This window comes from Magnolia sinica, chromosome 5 (genome assembly GCF_029962835.1).
Source record: "Magnolia sinica isolate HGM2019 chromosome 5, MsV1, whole genome shotgun sequence".
Taxonomy (NCBI): Eukaryota; Viridiplantae; Streptophyta; class Magnoliopsida; order Magnoliales; family Magnoliaceae; genus Magnolia; species Magnolia sinica.
In genome coordinates this window covers 69,220,590-69,231,450 of record NC_080577.1, presented here as the reverse complement: position 1 = coordinate 69,231,450, position 10,861 = coordinate 69,220,590, and the positions used below count along the sequence as shown (strand labels likewise).

The window sequence follows — 10,861 nt, the reverse complement described above, 5'->3', positions numbered from 1 at the left end:
CTCTCTCTCTTCTCGTGCGCTTCTCCCATCTTGGATTTGGATATTCATTCTCTCATCTTACCTCCAAATCTCATTCTCTCTTTTATTTCTCTTCCTTTCTTCTCATTATCAGGTTCTTAGATCAGATCTAGAGCTACAGTTTGAGTAGGGCCGGCAACCTGCGGACGTGGTCATCAACGGTGAGCAATCAAGGACCTTAATCAACGGCCAGTGGTTAACGGCCAAGAAAATTGATGTCTAGCATCTTTTTTTTTTTTTATTATTTTTGATATCCAGCATCTGATTCGAAGATCATTCCAATGGATCGAGGGTACTCTCTCTTTCTCAACGGTGAGCAATCAAGGACCACATATAGCTCGTTCTCTTTGAGGCACTCGAAGATACTCTCTCTCTCTCTCTCTCTCTCTCTCTCTCTCTCTCTCTCTCTTTATTTTCCTCTTTTGATGGCCAAAAATTGGGCAGTAGCCATGGCAGCGGCAGCCATGTCCGTCGCTGTCCACGGCCCCCTACATGTTTGAAGAAATGCTTCAACCAATATTCTCGATTGCGTCACGTGCTCTTTCAGAACATGGCCCCCTACATGTTTGAAAAAATGCTTCAACCAGACCTAGATTATAAACATCTCCTCTTCATCATGGACCCCATCATCATCAATATAGGTAAGGATGCCATGTCCAAAGAATAACCTCTTGGGTCTCAAAAATCAGTCCACTGACCTACTGGACTTGGCCCTGTTTCACCTCTAGTGGTGCTCCCCCCATTAGAGGTGAAACAGTGGTACTACGTACTTCACTTAGGAAGGACATATAACAATGGTGAAGCTTAAGTCACAAGTTTAACTAGTCTTGATATCTGAAACAGTGGTACTATGTACTTCACTTAGGAAGGACATATAACAATGGTGAAGCTTAAGTCACAAGTTTAACTAGTCTTAATATTTGAAATTATTGGAAACCCAAGGTATCAGTTAGGAGTCCTTTTAACTGTGAAAATCAGTTTGTTCTTGGTTTATTGTAAGAAAAAAGAGAGATTGTTTTAACAATCCTTTTAAGAGTTGAGATTAGATATCCTTAATTTTAAAAAAAAAAAAAAGAAAAAGAAAAAGAAAAAAGAAAAAGAAAAAAGATTAGATGGTTTGGAAAAATTGCGTTAGAACCATAGAAGATGGAGATGTGTTTTGGGTCTATGTCAACTGTAACTTATGAATGCTGTTGATGAGAAAGGGAACTTTATTTTATTCTTGAGAGTGATTTTCAAGATGTTTGCCTAGTCTTGTTTGATGCCTTTCTCATCTTTTTAACCATCATCTTACAATCTCACCTAACATTTAAATTGCATGGGCTGAGATCTAGTTAATCATTATGGCTGAACTATCACAGCATGCACCAAAGTGCATTTAGATTCAGATGAGAACTCGGGAATGAAATTAATTACCGGGATTTTTTTTCTTTATTTGACATAGCTACAGTTTAGAAGGAATGAAAGTGTAGCATTTCCAATCTGTAAACATACTTCTGTTGAGTGACTGATGACTTGTATGCCATTGTTGGTCTATGGGAAACACTAGATCCTAGTCCATTGACTTTGACATACAATTTTGTAGAGTGCCATTGACTTGAATGTTTTTAATATATGTTTTTATCATTTTTGTTGTCAATGAAAGAGTTAGCACTCACATAAGCTACTAGCCTTACCCCTAGATAACTAAAACCATAGCATGGGGTCTTTTTGTTCCATCATCAGGACAAAAGCTGTTGGAATTACTCCTAGTTGGTAGAACAGAAATACTCTAGCCACTAGAAAGGCTACATGCCACTTATCTTTGCTTTCTGGTTTTTTAACTGATCTAAATGCTTGTTGATACTTTTTGAATTGTAATATGTCCATGGTTTCTGGACAATATATATTGATTGGGTATTGTTGTTTTGATTATATATTTCTTATCCAAAGCTTAAAACACAACCCAAATGGGAGGTTTGTTGTGGTTTGTGGGGATGGAGAATACATCATATATACAGCTTTGGCCTGGAGAAATAGATCATTTGGTTCAACATTGGAATTTGTTTGGTCATCAAATGGAGAATATGTGGTTAGGGAAAGTACATCAAGGATTAAGATTTTTGAGATCACATATAACAATGGTGAAAATTGTTGTTGTTCTTAATAGCAAGGAGGGAGTTAGTGGCACTATGTACTTCACTTAGGAAGGACATGGCCCAACTACATTGACCGGAAGCTTCTATGGTCTTAAACTTGGGCTCCATGGCTTCCATGTCCATGCTCTTTGTCACGTCCCAAACTTGAAAACCGGGCTCACAAAATTCCCGATCACTAAATCCAGCGCCGACAGCCTCCGTAGAACCTCATTCTCGGCTCCCAGTGCCCATTTGCCAAGTTCCGATCTTGGGATGCTACGAGGAGGATTTTCAACATCAGTTTGATTCGTAATAAGCATAACCAAAGGCATAACCCACAAACAATAACCAAAAACTCCATCACATTTTCACTATGATCAAAAACTTTACAAGTACAATGAGCATAAAGGGAAATACAATGATAATAAACAAAAAGCTCCAAGATGATCTGCAAAGCTCTCCTTCCTCAGCGCCGCTGCGCTCCAATGTTACTTGCACGCAACGGTCATGCATAGACTTATGGAAAGCTTAGAGGCGGTGAAAGTGGGTGTGCAAGGTAGTAGTTATGCAGTATCAGAGTAATGCGGAATATGCTGATGAATCCATGAATGCCATGAGCCATACCAAGGCTATGTAATGCGAGGCATGGATGATGTCGGCCATACCAAGGCCATGCGGTGAGAAATGCAACTTAAGCATGCGAATCCTCATCTAAATCCACATATCAATACAGCTCAACTCTGGAATATCACCGGGGTCTAGTACACTTCAAACCAGATTGCTGCCCCATCACGCGCAATAAGGTGAATGAAAGAGACCTCACTATCCACCTGCCAATATCGGGCTCGGCTCGTCAATAGCGGACCCATTCCTCAAGCTGGTCAGACTCAGCTTAGCTTTGCCCCCTCCTCTCAGGCGGTTAAGGCCGCACCCCCTTCCAACCGACCACGACACAGTGGAAAGCGCGACCGTCTGGTAATCGGCACTCAGCGCTCATACACCTACTCGATCTAGACATTGGAGCAACCTCCTGGTACTATAAGGGTTTAGGAACTTACACCTAGGGATATCTATAACACCCCATGTAGAATAAGATTTTCAGTATCCAATCCTGCCAACCACGATATGCCTGTGGAGGTTACGACCCTGATGTCGCTAGGGCGTACAGTAACCATATCACCCAACGCAAAATGCATGAATCACGCTATCCAATCATGCGACAATCCTGCACGTATCGTGTGCTCATGTAGGGCAGCACCGCCTATCCGGGAGCCCATAAACAATCTGCCCGAAGGCATATGCTATGATTAATCACTCCTCATATCAAGCATACATATGATGCGTATGAGCATGAATCATGGGACTATACTAAGCATGTTATATGGCGATGAATTCTATTTGAAACGAAGATGGGCCTAGACGGCCTACACATTACATGTACGGGCCTATCAATGGGCCCTAGGGAGAGTCATAATGCGGACATTTAACCAACACTATACTTGCAATGTGGACGTTAAACCACCATTGCTCCCAAGGCATAGCCCGTCGTAAACATCATTACGTAAACCATGTTGGGATCACACATTGCAATGGACCTTAAGTACATCCCATTGGGCCTTCAAAATATCAAATGGGCAGTATCACATGGGCCTTACATTCATCAAATGGGCCATATTAATGGGCCTTACCAATAGGCCTTATGTACATTGCAATGGGCCACACCCAATAAAAGTGGTGGTGATGATTTCCACCATTAAAATTCCTAAGGCCCACCATGAAATATGTTTCCCATCAACCCCTTTCATAATTTACATAGTGATAGATGGAGTGGGGACAATATCAACTTGATGGGAAACTGCTATGGCCTCTTGGAAATTTTGAACGGTGGGCATCATTGACCACTACTTTGAATGGTGGGGTCCACTTGAATTTTAGATCTGGCCCATTCCTTAACTCCTGACATAAAATGAGCTCTCAAAATGGATGGACGGTTTTGAATGCAACACTTGCATCATGGTGGGGGGGTCCACATGAAGGCCCACCACCCAGTATATTATATATAATATAATATATAATTTATATATAGTATATACATTATTATATATAATATAATATTTTATACACACACACACACACACACACACACACACACACACACACACACGCACACACACACCCACCGTCCCCTAGACGGTGGGGATAGAACACATAAATCACTGTGGGCTCCACCGTCCACCTGGACGGTGGGAGTAAAACACATATATCACTGTGGGCTCCACGTGGGGCCCACCATAATATTTATACGCCATCCAACCCATCGATAAGGTCACGTAGACCTAGATGAAGAGTAAAAACAAATTTCATCTTGATCCAAAACTTCTGGGGACCCAAGAAGGGTTTCAAAGGTCGTCATTCAATCCCACTATTTCCTCCAGTGTGGGCCACCTAGCTCTAAATCAGGCTAATTTTTGGAGTGGGCCCACTTCAGGGAGTGGCCAACCCAATGAACGGTGTGGATATCAAATATACATCATGGTGGGGCCCACGGCTGGGGTCGTGGGTCTGCTGCCAGTCCGTCCGTCCGCCACTACGCAGGCAGCGCCTGCTGCCTTCTGACACAGCAGCAGCGCCTGCTGCTGCTGATGTTTATATATTTTTTATTATTTTCCTGTGATTTTTCACAGGTGGGGTCCACACCCAGAAAATCGAACCCAGCCATTGGATTCCATATCTCAAGACAAGCTATATGAGTCCAATATTGAGTATTTTTCGGTGTATAAAAATATTAAGGAAGATTTCAACGATGAAAACCACCATTTGCTATGGTATGGCCCGCCAGAACCTCGGATTGACTCCATTTTTTAGTTCAACGCTTAAAATGAGGTTGGGAAAGAAATGGACGGCGTGGATTAAATACATACATCAAGGTGGGGCCTAAATAAGTGGGCCACCCCAAAAGCTTGGAAACAAGCAAATATTTATGTCTTCCCTTTTTGTCCAGCGTCCAGGGACGTTGGATGGTCTGGCATTGCACATGCATTGGGGTGGGCCCTGCTTGGGTGGGCCACTAAATGATGGATGGTGTGGGTACTACACATATAAGTGGGCCCCTCTTATAAATGGCTTGGAAAAAATACCTGCCTCATGGTGGGGTCCAACCTAATGGGCCACATGATCATATTAACATTAGAAAAGAAAAATGCAAAAGAGAGGGAAAGAGAGAGTGGGACACGCGTGTGATGGAGGGACCCCGATACTATGGGCCCTCCATTGCAATCAATCATATATCAAGTGGGTCCCATAACACGTGGGCCCAACAAATCAAAGATCAATGGTGGAGATCCCTTCTCCACCAAAATGGAAGGTCTAGATGACCTCTAGCCATGCAAATAAAATAAACATCATGATGGGGTCCAAGGAGAATGACCCCATCATGGAATGATCATGTGGATCAAGGTGGGCCATCGGCCACACCTAAGGTCCAAAGTGCGATCCATACCATCGATCGGTATGCCTCACTTGGCCCATCATGAAAACAAGAAAAACTAGCCTATAAAAGCACCCACCGTTCTATCTTCTTGCTCCCTTAGCTTCCTTTGCTCCTTAGCTTCGATCTCAACGGAGGAGATGGGGTTTAGATGGTTGAGATGGGAGATGAGAGGGTAGGAAAGTGGGCCACACTTGTGGCTCTCTTGGAGTAGAAGAGCTTGGACGTATGGAGGTTTTTGGGTTGCTTGGATTGTGATTTGAAAATGAAGGAGAGAGAGAGAGTTGTAAAGAGAGATGGGTGATGAAATGATGGAGTGATGGATGGGAGAGAGAGGGATGAGTGTGTAAGAGACTTTTTTTACTTTTGTGGTAAATGGTGTAAGAAAGGTATGGGTTTGTAAGAAACTTTTGACTTTGGGGGTTGCTTAGGGAAGGGTGAGAGGTGTTGGTGTACTTGACATGTACTTGACATGATGGGATGGATTGATTGATTAATTGAGGTGACATCTCGTAGAGATTCTCTCGGAATTCGTATGTACGGCGTTTTCCTCGCACCGAACGCTGGCCCACATCTCCTGGCTAGAGTATCGCATCGGCACGCGAGTCACGGCATCAGAACCACGGCGACTGCGCGGTCGCTAGGGTACAATCTAAGGTTGAGTCGACTCGGGTTGATGGTATGTAAATCAGGGTCGTGCGCAAATGTCAGTTAAGGATCGAAGGTTGCCGGAATTCGACCGGAAAGACCGCGAAAGTCTACGGAACGGTACGGTTTAGGATACGGGGCTTACACTCTTGGTGACACAACAAATGGCTATTTGTCGACTAGTCCACATTTTAATCCTGCTGGCAAAGAGCGTGGTGCTCCCAAGGATGATAATTGCCATGTGGGTGATCTTGGGAATGTCATAGTTGGGGAGGATGGTACTGCTACTTAATTTCATTGTTGTAGATAGTCAGATTCCTCTCACTGGACCAAATTCCATTGTTGGGAGGGTTGTTGTTGTACATGGTGATCCTGATGATCTTAACTGTGAGGTAATTGCATCATGTATGCACCCCTACGACACCATGGGCAGGGGTGCATACATGCTGCTGCACAGATTAGATAATCTCTGGCCCATTTGATGTATGGATTGTGTCTTGCTCTAATGTACCACATTGGTGTGTAGTACTCATTCTTCATGTTTACACGTGGTTGCACGCATATGGGCTGTTCTTTTTCATAGATTCCAGTAAATGATTCATTATTACTCTCTAAGCATGTCAGGTTTTCTTGGAAGAGAACAGTTCCATAGTTCATAATAGTCACTTTTTGGGCTGCTGGGCTGCAACAGCCAGATTTTGTTTGGAGCTTAGAATTTGTTAAATCTTGCAAATGGGGCCTTACAAAAATTCAATCCACTTTGAAGACAAATCTGGATGCCTATACTCATAATAGCAGCCTCATTATTGGTATTATAGTTGCATGATATTTTTAGTTCCAAATGAGTCTCATTACTAAACTTTTGCTGTAGTTGAACTAGCTTTGATTTTTTCGCACACCAAAAAATATCCAGATGAACCACCACATCTGAATGTGAAAAGGTTGGTTATTAGTGTCTACAGATGACAACTTTGTGAATTCAATTCTAGGCTTTTGTGAGTGAGTATGTTGTGACTAGAAAAGATGCTGACACTGGCAGGTAACTGTTGCACTACATTCAAATTCTATTCTCAAATTCCAGTCCATGCCCTTAGTTCTTGTCTATTACAGCATTTACTTCAATTTTATTTTTTTATTTTTATTAAAGCATCCGACTGCATTTTCTTGGGTGTGCATGAATGCCCCACAAATATATGTTGAAACCCTACTCTCTCATAGCAATGTGAGAATAGTAGCACTCCAGATATGCATATCCTTTATCTTTCTTGTATGTAGTTATATGTCGAATTTCTTCGTTCTTTGCTTCTCAATCCCGCATATATTGATAAAGTAAAAGAAAGATAATTCATCCTTCTCTTCCTCTAGCCATGTCATAGGTTTTTGAAAGCAGGAGCTTTAAAAGGCACCACAAGCTGTTTAAGCAGTTGCTGGTGATGGCAAGTGGGCTAATACATCTCTCTCATTGTCAGTAAGCCCTCTCTTCTATACAACACATTTACCTAAGATAGGTGTCTTCAAATATCACAGTTTTGGATGTGTTGTGCCATGCTATTTAGCTCCTTTAGAAAATTCGTCCTTTATGCTTCAATACCACACATCATATATATGTCCTTCGAATATCGGCAAGGTAAGGGTCTAGCCACCTGCCTTGCATTCTCATCCCTTTGTATATAGCCCTTCGTTCTTCCCCTCTTCAAGGGTAAAATTCTTGCAATCTTTTTTAATGCTCTTTGTTTCCCTTCCCTTTCTTTGCCCTACCACCATTATTGCTATTTGTGAGAGAGGTACTGTAATGACTATACAATAGGAAAACATCATCATCTGCAAATCTTTTTTTTTCTTTTTCTTTTTGGGGTTGACTTGGGTTATTTACTTGTTGTTTCTAACTGCGTCTAGCTTGACATGAATTTGATGTAGTAGCATATGTAAAAGGTCAATTACATTTGTTTTTCTAACTTTGGGTTGGGTTGTTTCCCCTGCATTTGTAGACTGGAACATCACATTGCATCTTCAAGGACATTGCTTGTTCCTTACATCATACATCGTTGAATGTGTCCAACCACCATGCAACATTATCCAGCAAGTTGGTTTATTTCATGCTTGTTAATCTTTCAGTGGTTTTTTTATTCTTTGCTTTTTTCCTTTTTGTATCTGGTTATGTGATTTTGTATTTGATGTGGTTTCATCACTCTCCTATGAGTTCTAAATTCACCATCCTTTTTCCTAGTATATCTAATTTTGTGGACTTCTAGTCTAGACCATGTTTATAGATGTTTATTTTAATAATTCGCTGGATATTGATTTGGATATTGACACTCTAGGACCTAAAGAAATATAAATATAGCTTCTTAGCCGCATTGACATGGATTAATCTTTCACCAGACACTTCTTAATTGGAGTCTTTGTACTAAAGAAGGCTAATGCAAATTTTCATTGATTTACTTTTGCAGATCCAAGCTAGATCTATCCCTCCACTTCTAGAAGGTAAAGATGTTCTTGGGGCTGCAAGGACAGGTTCTGGAAAGACCCTTGCATTTTTGATACCTGCAGTTGAGTTGTTGTATAACATTTGCTTTACTCCTCGCAATGGAATGGGCATTGTCATCATATGCCCAACTAGGGAGCTTGCCATACAGGTTCATCTTTTACCGTCTTTACTCATTGTCAATAGAAGTCAAGAATTAAATTATGTCAACTTAAAATATGAAGTTTAGTGGTTTTTTCCCCTTTATCGGGGCAAATCTTGCATGCAGATGAAATTCTTTCAGCTACCATCATGTGTTTTCTTCTGCATTTGGGGTGGATGTTGTTATCCACATCTGGGTTGCAAAGCAATGTCAATGGTTTTTTGGCTTGTATTCACTCATCGTGTAATTTTAATTGCTATTCAGGAATCATTGGTGGATTTGATTCTGTGGTTCATCTTCAGATCTTATATGATTGTGTAGATGATGATTTCCAATGCTTGGTGTTCTTTTGCTGCAGAGTCCATAGTTATTCAGATATCTACATAATACCATATGATCTATAGATTGGCTGCCTCCCTTCTCCGCTACACTTGTAAAAATGCAATTAGTGCTGCTGTTGTTGCCTATTATATTAAATGCAGTAACGGTTATGAGATGTGCATATGTTTTCACATGAAATTATGCTGTTACCACTTGGTTACTAACTAGCTGGGTATTCATTTGACATGAGTGGTTGCGCATGCAAGAAAATTGTATTAGTTGACTGCCCTGCATGATAAATTTTATTGCGAGAGAGGTGAGAAAGGCATCTAGTAAAAAATAGCCTAGGCCTGGGAAAGCTGCTGCCAATTGACATAACCTTTTTGTTCTTGAAAAGAAAATAAAAGAGAAGGAAAAAAAAAATAGTTGAGATGAGTCCAAACGGTTGGAGTTTTTTTTTTTTTTTTTTTTTTGAAGAGTAATCAAGATTTTATTAAAGAAACAAGAGTGTAGTGCAAGATGTGGCAGGTCCTACCATACAATGAGAAGGGCAGACCTGCTAGATCATGAAGCCCAAACATGCCAACCACACCCTTCTGAATTTGAATTATTTCATTAGTGATTCTCCTAGGAGCATTGCTGTGGTGAGGAGGGAGCAAGTATCCCTCATGCAAGCGCAGTGGAAGATGAGAATTGCTCATTATGGAAGAACGCCTATGAAGATTTAAGGGAAAGCAGCTCAAATTGACTCTTCTTTGATGGCTAATGCTACTTAATAGCAGAAGAGATGTAGCTTCATTACACTCAATTCAGGTATGGTTTGCACCAATTTAAGAGACTATGTACATCATCATTCAATTTTCTTCTTTGATAAATCTTTGGGTTTTTCATTTTCTGCAGATCCTTTGTATGTTGCTTACCATGATGAGGAATGGGGAGTTCCTGTCCACGATGACAAGTGAGTCTCTCTCTCTGTCTCTCTCTCGCTCTCTCGTTGTCCTTCTCATATATATAAGACTGGAGTGAGACTAATTAGACATTTCAATGTGTTGCAGGATGTTGTTTGAATTGCTTGTCCTAACAGGTGCACAAGTTGGGATGGATTGGACTTCTATCTTGAGAAAACGCGATGATTTCAGGTAGTTATTATTGTAATGGAAAGTTAAAAAAATTAAAAGAGAGAGAGAGAGAGAGAGATAATAAATTCACGGAAAGAAATGTTCTTTATCATTAGGGCTGCTTTCACTGGGTTTGATGCAAAAATCATCGCCAACTTCACAGAAAGACAATTAGCATCAGTGGCCACAGATTGCAACCTGGATTTAAACAAGGTTTGAGGTGCCGTCAACAATGCTAACAGAATCCTCCAGGTTAGATTGTTGATTAGACCTGATTTTGTTTAAATGATCTTGATAATCCATTTGATAGAATGGTCTGATTTGTGTTCTTTGCACTTATAGTGCCCTGTATCCATATGGTCAGAAAATCAGACCGTCTGTGTTTGGTGCACATTTCATTGGCCAGATTGGAAATAAAAAAAAATAAAAAAAATACACCAATCAGATGATCCAATTCATCTTTAAGTTGCGGCCTTCTTTTTCATTATTCATCCATTCCCAAGCTAAGGATGGGATGGTTAAGAT

General features: G+C 40.9%; 1 long non-coding RNA gene across 1 annotated transcript; it reads left to right on the top strand.

The window, feature by feature from the left end:
• Positions 1-9,572: 9,572 nt before the first annotated feature.
• Positions 9,573-10,590, top strand: LOC131246125 (uncharacterized). The gene is made up of 4 exons (XR_009171186.1): positions 9,573-10,031; positions 10,119-10,176; positions 10,274-10,357; positions 10,453-10,590. It is a non-coding gene; the product is annotated as an uncharacterized LOC131246125 (long non-coding RNA).
• The last annotated feature ends 271 nt before the right edge of the window (positions 10,591-10,861 follow it).